The 15050-nt window shown below is 27.4% G+C and overlaps 1 protein-coding gene across 3 annotated transcripts in view; it reads left to right on the top strand.

Annotated features, from left to right (window-relative positions):
• LOC123272647 (proto-oncogene tyrosine-protein kinase receptor Ret) overlaps positions 1-15050 on the top strand; it is a 34169-nt gene that overhangs the window by 1760 nt on the left and 17359 nt on the right. The window lies entirely within an intron of this gene.

The following is a 15050-nucleotide window of genomic DNA, read 5'->3' as shown; positions in this document are numbered from 1 at the left end:
ATATCATGTCCATTTGGGTGGAAATAATTGAGATACAGTAGCGGAATTATCATACTAGATTATTATTATATTATAGGCTAGGGTGATGCGTATTAGTAACATTGAGCAGAAAATCAATATTAGGTGCAACGCAACAGGTTAACATAATAATTCAATAATAATAATCATTATTTACAACTAATCGGAATGATGATTTTATTAAAATCATCGAAATACTGTCAATTACTTTTTGTGTTATTTAACATTAACATGTTTTGCAAAAATTTTATTATAAATGTAGTCAATTTAAAAATAAACTTTAATTCTATTTATTAAATTTTTTTAGACAAATTATAAATTAAGCAGCAATTTATGCAAGCAAAATAAATTTAAGCCTTATTACAATCTGTCATATCGTTATTTTCTTATTAACTTGAAAGCAAACATGTATAATTAATTTTCCGACAAATTTAATATCCAATCAGAGAGTAAATTATCTTCAGTAGAGTACAGTAATTGAACAACGCTACCTTCGATTTTCTGTGGTGCTTGTATTCGTTATTAACGTCATAACACTATCAGTTATTTTTTTAATTTTTTTTTTCTCTATATTGAATCAGAATCGATCTTAAGCGATACTCATTTATATTATCTAGTATATTTTTTATTCATATGAAAAAATTTATACGACCGGTTTTAAAGCTTGAGTTTTTTATTAGACATATAAACCGAACTATAAATGCATGAGTATTTTACAGCATACTTGGAAGTCTAGAAATTAAACCGTCCATCATCCCTAGCGTTTGGTAATGACACTGCGTAGGCAGACCATCAACAAAATTTGGAGCAATTCATACTACATATCATATAATATCCATTATTTACTTATTACAATCCATCGTCAAATCTCGAAAAATAAAGTAGCTATATCAGTGTTAATGGTTCCTGGAACAGACAAGAAATATATCGATTTTATGCTTCACTAAAGTTCATCATTTACTCATTTACTCATTTACAATATATTTTTAGTAAATTCGTTGGAATGATAAGAAACAGAAAAATAATATCTGTTACAGACGATTCAATCAGAAATATTAATTTTGTTCTGTCACAATGAATTTTAGTTAAGACTAAAGACTGCATTGTTTCTCGTGTCGCACCACCACAAAATGTAAGGGGGTGCGTACACATTAATATCTATATAGTTGTGGTTACTCAGGAAAAAAACCGCCAAATGCAGTCACAGTGTCTCGTTTTCACGCACAATGATCACGATAAAGGATTGAGCAAGTCCTTGGGGCATTTCTTTTTTTATGAGTTAGTACCAAAAAAATGGTGCAATTGTTCAAAATTTTTAATAAATATTTTTAAGCTAGATAGTTTGGAATTGTATTTCAAAAACTAGTTTGAAAATAATTTTTTAAAGTTTTTTTACTGATGTATATAGTAAAAACCGAGCCTTTTTATCATTACATGCAAATAAAAAATGATCAAACTAAACCCTACAGGAGTAGAAGACTTTTATAAACGTCATCGCTTCATGACTACAGACTACAGTGTGTTAATGTAATAATAAAAAAGGATTGACGGTGATAGTAAAAGTGATAGTGAATAATCGTGTGAATACACAATACATCCATCCATTTGCACTTATATATCTATGAATTGATATAGTTTGCGGTTGCGGCAGCAAACGATCGAAAAAGCACAAGGCCGCTAGACACACCGTTGAAGATAAAAATTTATCGTGAATAGGGACATTGATTTAGGGTTTGTCGTAGAACAGTATGTAGCGCACCATACACGGATAAAGACTTTGCATATAGTATTGACACTGTAAAAAAAAAACGATACGGAAATCGAGATGGATGAAAGGGAAATCGACGAGTCTCAGTATCGAATATTTATGTCAAATTTATAATGTACATATTGATACGCAGAATGTAGATGATGTGGTACATCTGCATGCATTTGAAAAGGTTCATTCACTGTGCTTTGATGTCTATAAAGGTAAATTCAGATAGTCATAATCATTGGACTGGATAATAGTGTGTACCTCATACATTTTGCCCCGGTCTAGGTCTAGCTATATCGCATTCATATATTTTAAATTACTTTTCACTTACTTTTTGGCTGTTATCATCGGAATTATAAACATCTGCAGGGGGATAAAGATTATTTACCAAGTCTTTTTGATAATAAAATAAAATTATCTTATGTGTGACATCATTTTGGAAACAATCAAGGTATAAAACTGGAAGTTATATCAAGTATGAGTTCACACTTTTAATTAATTTATGCCTGTATTCATTATTATTTTTAATTTAAACACACTGATGTGTATGTTGAGAGATACTTTTCGGGTCAAGAGACGAAAATTTGAAAAATTCTCGTCGCCAACATTCATGTTTTTTATGAAACTCTTTTTGATGAGAAGAAAACTATGGATATTAATAATAAAAACAGTATCAAATTGATATAAATTTACTTCACAAGCTTGAATAAAATAGCAAATTTTAAAATATTATGGCTTATTTGAATAAGCATTTATATCTCTGAACATTTTGTCTCCATCTTCGGCGACTTATAAATAAGGGGAGATATGGTCTAGAAGAGATTTTTTCGTGAGAAAATTAGAGATATTTGTTAAAGTATTTATCTTTAAATAAATAACCAGGAAGGATATCAATTCACGCACAAAAAACGAATTCGTTAGAATTGCGATTCCAAAACGGAAATATGAAAATCAATGTATTGTTTTTACGAAAAAAATCTTGAAATTTTAAAAAATGCCAAAAAATTCTTTAATTTTAATCAACAGTCTGAATAAACAAATTATAATTAGAGAAAAAGGAATTACATTTAGATAAAATTTTGCGCAATCGAAAAAAGTAAAGATTTAGTTTTAAATATTTTGCATAACTTACTGCTTAATAGACAATAAAAATAATAAATATATTTTTTCAATAAATTTAACAGTTTTAATTCCTGAAATAAAAATCATAACTTGTATTCAAATTATACAAAATAATTTTTTCTAAATGAATATTTATGCAAAAAAATGTTTAATAATAATTTAAAGAAATTTTATTCAATAGTCTGACAAAAGCATCCCATAACTTAATAAATCAAAATTTTTTGTATCATTTTAATACACTCTGCGAATTTGGTATTTGCATGTTCACGAGCGGTTTGTCCCTCGTACATTATTAATGCTCGTCATTTTCATGCACGGTTTTTTCTTCTCCTCTTTTGTTCTGTTCAAAACAAAAAATTTCTCCCTGTATAACTTCTGAAAATCATCGCAAATATCAATCATTTTTTTAAACTAATTTTATTATGATACATCAAAGTAATTGAAATATCAATTCATAAACTCTTACTTTTTTTCTTTTTTTTAAGTCACAAAGTTATTACTAATTACAGACAGAAAAATAAACATAATTTATGCCTGTATAAAATGAATTTAATGATGTAATGCGACTGAAAGTGCATATAAAGTTGGATAATTATGATGAAAGTTAAATTTATCGTAGATAGAGTAAAAAAACATACGTATTGATTGAAGAAAGTTTCATGTTAACTGGATATAAATGCTAGCGGAGCTGGTCTTATTGCTGTGGAACATGCAAAGTCCCTGGCCTTAACCTCCTCGACGTCATACTGATGGATATACATGTATATAAAGAGAGAAAGAGAGAGAAAAACGAGAATCTCATGTTTATATTTTCAAACCACGTGCTGATAGACTTCAACTAGTAAAAAAGGTTTTTGATTATTTATATTACAAAAAAAAAAAAAAAAAAAAAAAAAAAACACTTTATGGTCTGGCTTTTCATCACATCACAATCATTGGATTTTAATATTTTTTTTGGTAACTTATTTTAGCGTACCGGCGGTGTTGTTGATACATTACTTTATAGGTAGATGAAAGTTTATGATGTGATAGTTCAAAGGTCGTTGATAAACTAATATTGTTTTATTTTATTACCTTCACCAGAGGTATCCAGTTATAAATGTTCAAAATTATGTCCAGTGTTCCATGGCGTTATGTGAATATTATCGATAAATTTTACTACGCTATTCTAACGGTTGTTATTTGAGTACATACCATGCACGAAGATACATTCTCTTGATAACGTTTTCATTTAAAACGTACTAAAAAATACATAAAGATAATGAAAATGATATAGAGGATATTAATCTTCGTTTTTACAAGGATTTATATGCGGAATAAGACAAATTTTATGAGAAAGAGTCATTGAATTTAAGTATTTTACATTCAAGTAAAACTTCTGAAGAGATTATCGGTACATTTATTTTATGGACAAATATTTTCTTTGTCAAGATCAACGATGAGCCAAGTTAGTCCATTAGTTTGAAAGTTATGAGTGTTTAATAATAAAAATCAAAATTTCTTGAATTCCTATTAAATAACTTGAATATTCTATGAGCTGATACTTTGTTGAAACGTTAGTATCATACTACTAATAGGATACTCTAGAAAAATAATTAGTCCAATCAAGCTGTTGTAATTGATTTTTATCCATTATCTTAAACATTAAATGCGACAATTCAATGCTACAAAAAAGTCGTAATAGCTCTGTTCAAGTTTGCGGATTTCTTGAAAGATTTTAGCAGATCTTGTACCAAAAATTAAAAGTGGCTTTATTATTTCTTAAGAATATCTATAAGAAAATAATATAAGTACTTAATAATCCTATCCGGTACTGGTTAGTACTTCAGTATATCCGAACGCAGCCATTGAATTTTGATTCTCGAGAAATATGGACCACTTTAATTCAATTTGTATTAATTTGAGTTAATCGTAAAGATACACTTGAACATTTTTGGTTATATTTATGATTATCCAAGAGTGTTTGATGAAAATTCACCTTTTAATTAACAATCATAATGAAAAAACTGCTTAAAATATAAGTAGATCTTTTTTAAATATTTACCTTTCCTTGTCGGTACTTTTTCCATCTTCGGAATCATTCCAAAATTTGCGTAGATTTAACAAGATCAAAGCCTTGACATAAGCAGAACGTGGATCTCTATAAATTTAAGACAGAATAATGTTTTAATTATACAAGCGGACGAAAACAATGATTATCTACGAAATAGATCTTGACAAATTATGTATATATAGTTCGGTGCTACAAGGTTGAATAAAATTCGTTTATAGGGTATAGGGTATCTGGAATAAAATAAACTCACTGATCAATAAATACCATTTAGACTTTATCAGCCTACATTTGACGATTTGAAATAAAAAAAATTTTAATTAAATTCACCAATTAATATTGTTTTTCCCACGATTTAGGCAATGGTGGAGCCACACATATAATACAATGTCCGTAATGGCATTCTGTTATTTTATATATTCCCGGATCTCGGGTCACTTGCATTAATTAAGAATAAAATGGTAGACCAATGAAAATAATTCATTTTAATGCAAAACTACAAATGAAAAAGTTTATTTACTACGACGAAATGTGAATAATACATTTAAAATAATTTACAAATAAAAAGGTTGACTTAAATCAAGAAAATCAAGCTCTTTTTTTTTAATTCAAAAAATTTTTATTAAATTGATGGTATTAAAAACCTTAAAATAAGAAAGATACATTATTCTTGAAGAAATAATTTATTTTTATTCAAAAGTATATGATTTATTAATTTAAGAAATTATTCCCTAAGCTCAAAATAGAATATTTAATTTAAAAATATCAATATTCTTGTTTTAAATATATTTTTTTTGCAAACTAAAAATAATAGACACTACCCCCTAGAATGGATTCGAACCCTGATTCGATCTCAATCTCATAATAAATCAATACCACGCAGCCATCACAATTTTCGCGCACGAGTCTCAAATTTATTGAGGTATTTTTATAAAATGTGATTTTGTCGACACACCTTGGAGATACTATTGAATAAATATTTTATATTAAAATTGAAAAATAAAAAATGAATAATTCCACTTTATTCAATAGTTTAAAATTTTTAAATCAAGATTTTGAATATCAAGAATATACTTTACCTAAATAAAAATATTATTAGTTCTTCTAAAAATGTTCTTGAGCCAAAATGTATTTTTTGTTTCTGTGTTAGTCCAATAAATTTTTTCCGTATCTTATTTCTTGTAAAAATGGCCACAGATTTTTTTCTCACCGATCATAAAATGGTTAATAAAATATCATAAAAAAATCCTGAAAAAAAATCCGTGGCGTTAAAATGAAATCTTTAGTACTTATCGAATCCTCCTGCAGTTTATTCAGCAATCAAGGTTTTTATGAATTAAAGAATAAAATTTAATTAGCGAGAGTAAACGTCGAAATTAAACGAACTTTATGAATTAAGAATTGAGTTCCGAGTGGATCGTTTGTAAAGTTATCTTTTATTTCATTCAAGGATTCGTGCCTATCTGTGTATACTTCTATCCGGTGTACATAAAATCAAAGAAAACGGTGTTCACTGAGAATTGAGAAATTCATTGAATGCTCTTCAGTGTGTTTACACTACGGAATCGAGAAGTACAAAAATATCTCGCTTAGCTTAAGCCTTAACATCACTCGTCTTGTAGTCATCATTACAATCAATGTAGATCAAAAACATTAATACCCCCTTTTTATTTACTCGGTTGTATAAACAATAACAATAATAATTTGAACTCGAAATTTGTTAACACTAAACTAAAGTACGGATCTCAATAACTTCTATTTTTTATTTGGATTTATTTTTATATTTTTAGATGAAATTTTCAATCATCCATTTTAATTTTTTACCGTTCGAATATTTCAGTCTATTGCAGATTGGTATTTATACGATTATATGTATTTGTATTTATATATATATGACGTGTGTTTATGTATGTGTTGAGGGTATCGCTATAAAAACTCGAACCAGATTGTCGAGTGAGTAAAAAATATTTTATTATTTCCATAAACTTGAAAAGCACCAACACATTTTCCACATTTACTAAAAAAAATATACTCAAAAGAAATAAAATATTTGAAAACTTTTATTTAACTTTTTCAATTTAAACATTACGATACATTTATTCGTCCAAATATAAAAAATTTGTGACTTAATTTAACCAATGAGGATTCACTAGAAAAATTTTTATTTCCTTTAATAAAAAATTCTAAATTAAAAAAAAATCCCTTAATTTTTCTATTTGACTAATTTTTTTTCATTCGATTTTTCATTCCAACTGCGTGCATAATTTTTTTTAAATTTATTCTAAAAACTAAAGAGAAATTATTGGTTCATTAATATGAAAATTAATTAATTAATTAACTAATTAATTATTAGTTAGATAATTAATTAACTAATCCAGAAAAACATATCTACTCTGTTTCCAGTTCATAAAATTAATCAAATAATTACAAAAACTTGTAGATAATTTATCAGTGATTATTCCTATACCATAATTTACAATAAATTAATTAATCAAAACATTAAAAACGTTTAACTGCATTAAATAAAACTTAAAATCGGCTAAAAAAATCTTGATTTAAAAAAATGGATTGAACACATTGTAGCTTTTTGACTTTAAATTAATTCAACATTTGTTTAACATTAAACTAAAAAACTATCTAGCTGTTGAGTGGATCATGTGTCATGATCTACAAACATAAATATAGCTTTTTATCGGTTAGTATTAATAAAACATACATCACACTTGTTGATGAAAAGCAGATTTATTTTTTAAATAAAATTGTTTATTTATCTCATCAAGACATTTTCGTGATGTAGATCAAGGATAAATTATACAAGTCTCTAATACAGAGTATTTAGGTCACCAGGTGTGATATAATAGCTCCCTTAGGACATTGTAGCATCAGAATGACCTGTGTATACTTGATCGTAACTGTAATTAATTTACGAGATATTAATTAAATAAATTTTTAATGAAAAATTGAAGATTAAAAATTTCCACTAGTAGGACATTGTAATGAATTAAAATACAGTAAAAACTCATTTTGTCAAATGAAATAATTAATTGCTTCTAAAATAATTACTAAACGTCATGAGTCACATGTATTATAACTATTAGAGATAAATGAGCATTCAAATGTCAGACTCTCCGTTGATCTGCTCCACTCTTGTTTTATTTCACGTTATCTCTGGTGCTTATTTTTCTTTATTCATTATTTTTGTGATAATTTTGTTTTTTAACATAAATCTCTGCTTTGTCAACGTGTGAGGTATGACATGGACACTTAAAAAAAATTAATCCAATTCTGTACGACTAAATTCGGATTAATTTTATAGTGACGCCCATTAAATTTTATTATTAATTTTTTAGACGATAAAATATAATGAAAAAAGGTATTCCACTAATCAGGCTGTATTTACTGAGCCGTTGATTAAAGTATTTTCACCTTATTGCGAAATAAAAGTGCCTTGTTAGTAAGTAAACTAGAATGCTCCAAGACTTATTACTTTCGTTATAACGGTGAAGTTCATCATCAATAATAAACTTTATTGGTTATCAAGTTATCGCCCAACGTATTATTACTTTCAAATAATAATAACAAAAATAATTATAACAATTGGCATACATTTATATTTCAATCTTTTCGTGATTATTTGTATAGCTTAAATTAAAATAATAAATTTTTAATTAAAAATTACGTAATTTCTATAGAGTAAAAAATAAAAATAAAAATTTCAAAAATTTTTTTTTTCGCATAGACTAAATATGCAGGAAATAATTTTAACTACTTTTAAAACACGACCATTAGTATGATTTTATTTCTTAGTTAATTAATAACGCTTCAATGGAAGAGACACTTATTTTCAATGCTGTAATTTCTCGATAACTTTACCGATTTTGTTTCATTGGCAAATTAAACAACTATTAAATCACTAGTGCACTTAAAGCCGTTTTCAATTATTTGCTTTGTTGTTAATCTAATTACGTGGAAATCTATTATCAAAATTAATTATTGGATGTGACTAACGAGTCATACAGTAATTTGTACTACAGAGTCATCAATTATCAATGCTTAAAGGCTTGGAGAGTGCTTATAAAATAATTATTTACGATAATGCTCGAAAGTCCACGTTTTTTCACGTTTCAATTAAATTACTTTAATTGCAAATTACTTTTGACCCTCAGATAATATTTTGTTCAAGTAAAATTAAAATTTTATAAAAGTATTTGTTAGTTATTATTAATTATTAACTTATAAAGAAATATTTTTTAATTTCATAGAGATTGAATTTAAAATTAAAGAGGAATCTTACACTAAATAGAGACTAAATTTTTTCACTGATTTAATTTATAAGGAATATTACGAGAGATTACATCAAATACGTAAATAGATGCACAAAATTTTAACTATGACCTACAAATTTTTATGATTCAATTTCTAAATAGTTTTGAAATAATACTTATTAATTTCGAAGTAAAATACTATAAAGGAAACACAAGTAATAATAGTAATCGAGCGTTAATATTTACAACTTAATCGTATGAAATCACTAATTAGCAGAGGTACATACGTGCTTGTTTTATCGATTCGCAGAATGCGGCTTAGTGTATCACGAATCATAATCAGCATGCACCACAGCTTTAACGACCTTCATAAACCGTAGAATCAACAGCGAAGTTCGAGGGAACTCATTCTTGATTCTCGCTACTCTACACTACCCTCCAGAATCAGCTTCCGAAAGTCATAAACGGCTTGAACATTCAACGTTGCTATTGAACGTTGACGGTACTCTCTATAAACTAAAAGCATTCTTATGTCGAGGGGTTGATTCACATTGAAAAAAATATAACAAAACAACAACACAATACAATACTACACAACTTGTCACTGATAATCGTCGTATCATATCAATATATACTTTTATGATATTTTCATTTGAATAATAATAATTGCTTTATTATTATTGCAGCAATATTACTTTATATCAAATTTATTTTGACAGCGAACTTTTATTAACCAAAATTTACATAAAAAAAGCACTATATATTGTTGATTATTATTATTATTATACAATAATTTCACAGTTATAATAATACACTCTTAAAATTACAGTGCAAAGTAAAATCTTCTGAAGGAAATACAAAGCTATAACAATTGATACTCTGAAACCTTACTTTACTTTGGAGTTACGATTCTTAAAAACAAACCCTACCAAAAATGATCTGAGCAGCCGTATAATTTAGCCCAGTTCTTATAACACTTGAGGTGGTCAGAAAATACAAGGAAGAATATACCTGTATTTAAAATTTATAAAGGGAGACATTAAGTTAAGACTTACGCTCTTTTTCGGTCGATAATAACGTTGTAATTGATATATATTTTTACTAGACCTACCTCTCACGCATTAATTGTTATTTAAAATCTCACTACATTTTCAAAAGTAATCAAAATATTAAGGAGTGTTAAAAAGAATTCAAATTTTGCTATTTCCAATTTTTTTTTAATCCGGGAATACTCTGTAAATTTTTTAACTAATAGATTTTGAATCGTATTACTCTAAATTACGATTAGTCGTATTAAATTCCGAAGAATCACAAATAGAGTTTGGGTATTAGTGGTCTCAGTTCGTGCTTGATTTATATCAACTGGCTGTATTTTCGGAATTAGCCTAAGTATTCCTCAGCTAGACAACCTATTATGTAATACTGAAAATAGTCATTAGTGAGAAAAAATAACAAGGGTGTGAGGACGATGACAAATATGATACTGAAAAGATACACAAGTGACTAAAATAACATTAGGGTGAGCTTTTCGTATTGTTTTAAAGTTATGAGAGGACGCAGGTGGATTTTAAATATGATAAATTGTGTTTTTACAGATATTTAAAGTTATTTGTGAGCTATTTATAAGAATTATGAAGAAAAACATGATTAAATGAATTTATTTCATTGCATCAATATTTTTTGTTTAAGAGTACGATTTATTAAAGCGTGATTCATTATTAGGACATTAAAAAATAAAAATTTAATAGTTACATGAATTTATACAGCTATATGCAAATGAACACGTTGAAAAAAATTTATAAATAAATAAGTACAGAAGTGTTTCGTTGTTATACAAGTGAATTTAATAAGTTGAAGATTAAATCCAATCTTGTTTGAGTTAGAGAAATTTGTTTCTTCTTTTTTTCATCAAATATAGATTCTTTGTTCGACATTTTCACTTTGAACTTTCATGAAAAGTGTGTATGAACTTTCTTAACTATGCTTTGGGAGCTAGTCATTATTAAAGGCTTTGAAAATATACTTTCAAAGCGAAGAATACATGGATGTATTCTTTAAAATGAAACATTTTTTAAAGTTTTTATTTTTTGACAAACATACAGAGATTAATCATTTACATTAATTAGTTTAGAATTTTTTGATTGTGCTAAAGAACGATTACACTTAGGCTATTCCAAACAACAGGCGCCTATGGGAAGGGTTCGAATCTCCGAAACACCGTTTTTTACCAAAAAAAGTAAATTTCTAAATGAAATTTATTTAATAAAAAATAGTATGGGTTCTATTGATTTTTTTATAATCATTATACTCTTCGAACAAAGCGTAGCAAACAACAGAAATTGATTTATATCCGTAGAACGTGATTTACTGTTAATTACAAATAAACTAATATGCCTACTGTATCTTCATCATGTCACGATAGCTCGAGTCTCTAACAACAAATGATGGATTTATAGATATTTTACACAGCTTACCAATAATCATATATTCGCCTCAATAACTACATATTTATACTAATTTTTAACATCTTTTCAAACCACAGTAAAACATTAAACCAATCTTAATGCTGCAAAAATTATCCTCCAGCATATAATTCAAAATAAAATCTTGTACTCAAGTACACTCACAATTTTTAACACAAATCATTTCTTCTTGAAACTTTAAATAAAAATTTAACAAAACCCGAGATGAAAACTGATTTAAAGTTTAAAAACATAAGATAGAATGTAACCACCGTTTTAACTTTTAAGTAAAACGGTACTTTATCGATTTACAACCCTAATAAACCAGATTTACCTCTACAACTATACGTTAGAATATATTAGAACTAAATCCTGTAACAATAAAAAAACGTTATTATCGTATAATGTTTCTTCTCACCTTGACCATAATTTAATGACCTCGCATTATTGTCGTTAAAAATTTTTTTACATTTTGTTTTAGTAAATTATTCGCTCCATATATTTTTCGCGAAGTTCATTTAAGAAAATACGAGCACCAAGACAACTTTCGATAAAAGACTTGATTTTTTTTTTTAATATGAAGTTTAAATATGTCTAAACAAATTCCGAAAATTTGAAAGAGATTGCCCGATTATTTAAATAAATAATTAACTTCAAAGTTGAGCAATTTAATATTGGTCTTATGGGGTAACCTTCAAGTATTGATACATTTCTGTATTTTTCTCGTAAAACTGTCGGTGAATATTTTTAAAAAACTTATGGATGAAAGTAAATATATTAGTGATAAATTTAATTAAAAAAAATTGACACTTGCCCGACTAATTAAAGTGTATTAATTAAAAGAAAAATAAATACCGCCATTAGCCAATGTTAAATGTATATCTATATATTGAGAAAAATCATATGGCTACTGCTCTCCCCTTACCGCGCGCTAGAGTTGATACCTATCCCCACCCCGCCTAGCGCTCATACTTCCTTAAATTAAACGATAAATTTTCTTAAAAATTTCACTTTTCTTATTTTGAAATATTTTGGAATATTTAACTCTCATGTAACAGTAGAATTAATTCAGCTGTAAGCAGCAGTCTAGTGAAAAAAAATTCATATGTCAATGAACTGTGAGTATTTTAGGGTACAAAAAATAAAAACTGTTTTTAAATTAATTTTGGTTTAAATGAAACTTAAAAATAAAACAAAAGCAAAGATCTCGAATCTGCAATCTAAACGCTACATGCGGCATCAGCTTTCACTCCGTCTCACCTTCTTTTCAGTGCACTTGAGTTAGCACCAGAATATGCAAATGCTCGGTACCCTAGACACGCGAACTAAAGGATCTCTAATATGTTCTTGTTCCTACGACGGCTAAACACAAGTGGACGGGTTGAAGGTGTATACACAGGTGCTTTAACGTCTTAGTAACCTTATACATATATGCATGCGTCTAAATATCTGTATGATATCTATGTATTGTGTAATGTACATCATGAATTGTGCATTGCACATATTCTTCACTACACACTTCAGCACTACCACTATTATCCGTTTAAAACAAGCTTGACTACTGCTAAGAAGAAAAGATGGTCACGCAGTTCACCACCCTCGGTTTAACTTAACTTTTGCGTGATCCTTTCCTAACGACTATACAAAACACCCCTCGCTCTTTACTTGGCTTGACTTGAAATCCCATTTGCTTTTATCGCAACGGTCTACTCTATTCTATTCATCATTTTATGTGTTTTTTAATGTATAATCAAATTTGTTCATTTTGTTCGATCTAATTATATCTTATTTTTTGTTACGTGACCATGTGACGTTTAAGTATTATTATTACCAAATTATCAACATGGTTAGTATGAAGCTTATTGAATTAATCTAAAGTCCTTTCATTGCTTAAAGGATGAATTGCATACTGTTATCACGCTGAAAAAAATTACTTGATTTAAAAAAAATATTTACTTAAAAATTTTACCATTGTTTCAAAATTTGTTAAAAAAAGTACTTATTTTTTATGGTAATTATCATCAACAATTAAGCACATTAGTACAGTCATTCAAAAATTTAAATGGTTAATATTTTATTACAATTCACGGAGCTGTAAATTAAAGGAACATTTTATGAAAAGAAAGTTTTATGCTTAAATATCTAATATAATATTAATTAGAAAGCCTTGAAAAACATTAACTATCTTTGTAACGCTCTATAATCTTTTTGAAGCAGAAGTTTACCACTTGATATTACAATAACACTTCAGGATGTATGAAACTTTTGTGTGAATAGCATTTGATACCTCGTTTTTCATTTTTATGTTGTAATATAATATTTCTTATTATGCTGCACTGAAGAGATAAACAAAATATATATCAACTCGTCCTCATGAAGCGTTAATACACTTTCAAAGTTATTGTGACTTGGTGGAGAAATTTTTTTCAAACTTCATTATATAAAATAACTTTAAGTAGCAAGTAAATTCTTTATTACTTTCCAACGTGATAAGCACAAGAAAAATGACGATATATTACATAAATACAGTATATTCAATTTAATTTCCTTTCATCTGCCATCTTTCTTCTCTCCTACTGTCATCGTTGTATCCTCCTTAAAGTTCGGAACATTTCCCGCAACGTAATCTAAAGCATCATCAGATACTTTCAACCTCAAACTCAATCAATATTCACTCTAATTGACCTTATTGAAATCAAAAAGAAACATGACTTCGATTAAATATAAACATCACTGCAAGAAATGTCATCCACGTGCTCCGTCACCTTGACTGATGCAAAAATAGAAAAAAAAAAAAAGGACGATACTATCTGTTATTGAGAATAAAATGATAGATAATCTACGTTAGCATTGAACTTCACTTAAACTAATTCATTTACCGTACTTCTCTTGTTTGTCATAGAAAATTTAATCAAAGAATCAGTGTTGGTGTATATGAATGTACTATACTAAATTATCGTAAATAAATTCCAATTTATTTTATTTGTATTTAAATGTCCTTTTTTATTTTAATTTATTTTTTGCGCTGTCGTCTATGGCGAAAATATTTTATTCATCACAAGAACTACGAATAATTCCATCATAAATATGGATTCTGTGGGCACAAAGTCCACCCTCTCCTGAATGTGGTTTAGTTTGAAAGTCCAGTAGATAAAATATGAGTAGTTGAATCGATGCACAAAAATTTACATATTTATTATAAGTACTTTAGATAATATCAATCAATCATAAAAAACAAAAATGATTTATAAATCATAAACTTTGTTTCTACTACTTAATGTAATTGAAGAGTTAGAAATAACAAAAAAATTTTTTCAACTGAATTTTTTTTGTACTCTTCAATTTAAAATTATAACTAACAATTTAAAATTTTTTGT

The sequence above is a fragment of the Cotesia glomerata genome, linkage group LG10 (assembly GCF_020080835.1).
Source record: "Cotesia glomerata isolate CgM1 linkage group LG10, MPM_Cglom_v2.3, whole genome shotgun sequence".
Taxonomy (NCBI): domain Eukaryota; kingdom Metazoa; phylum Arthropoda; class Insecta; order Hymenoptera; family Braconidae; genus Cotesia; species Cotesia glomerata.
Note: the sequence above shows the minus strand (reverse complement) of the source record. Positions and strands in the feature narration are given on the sequence as shown.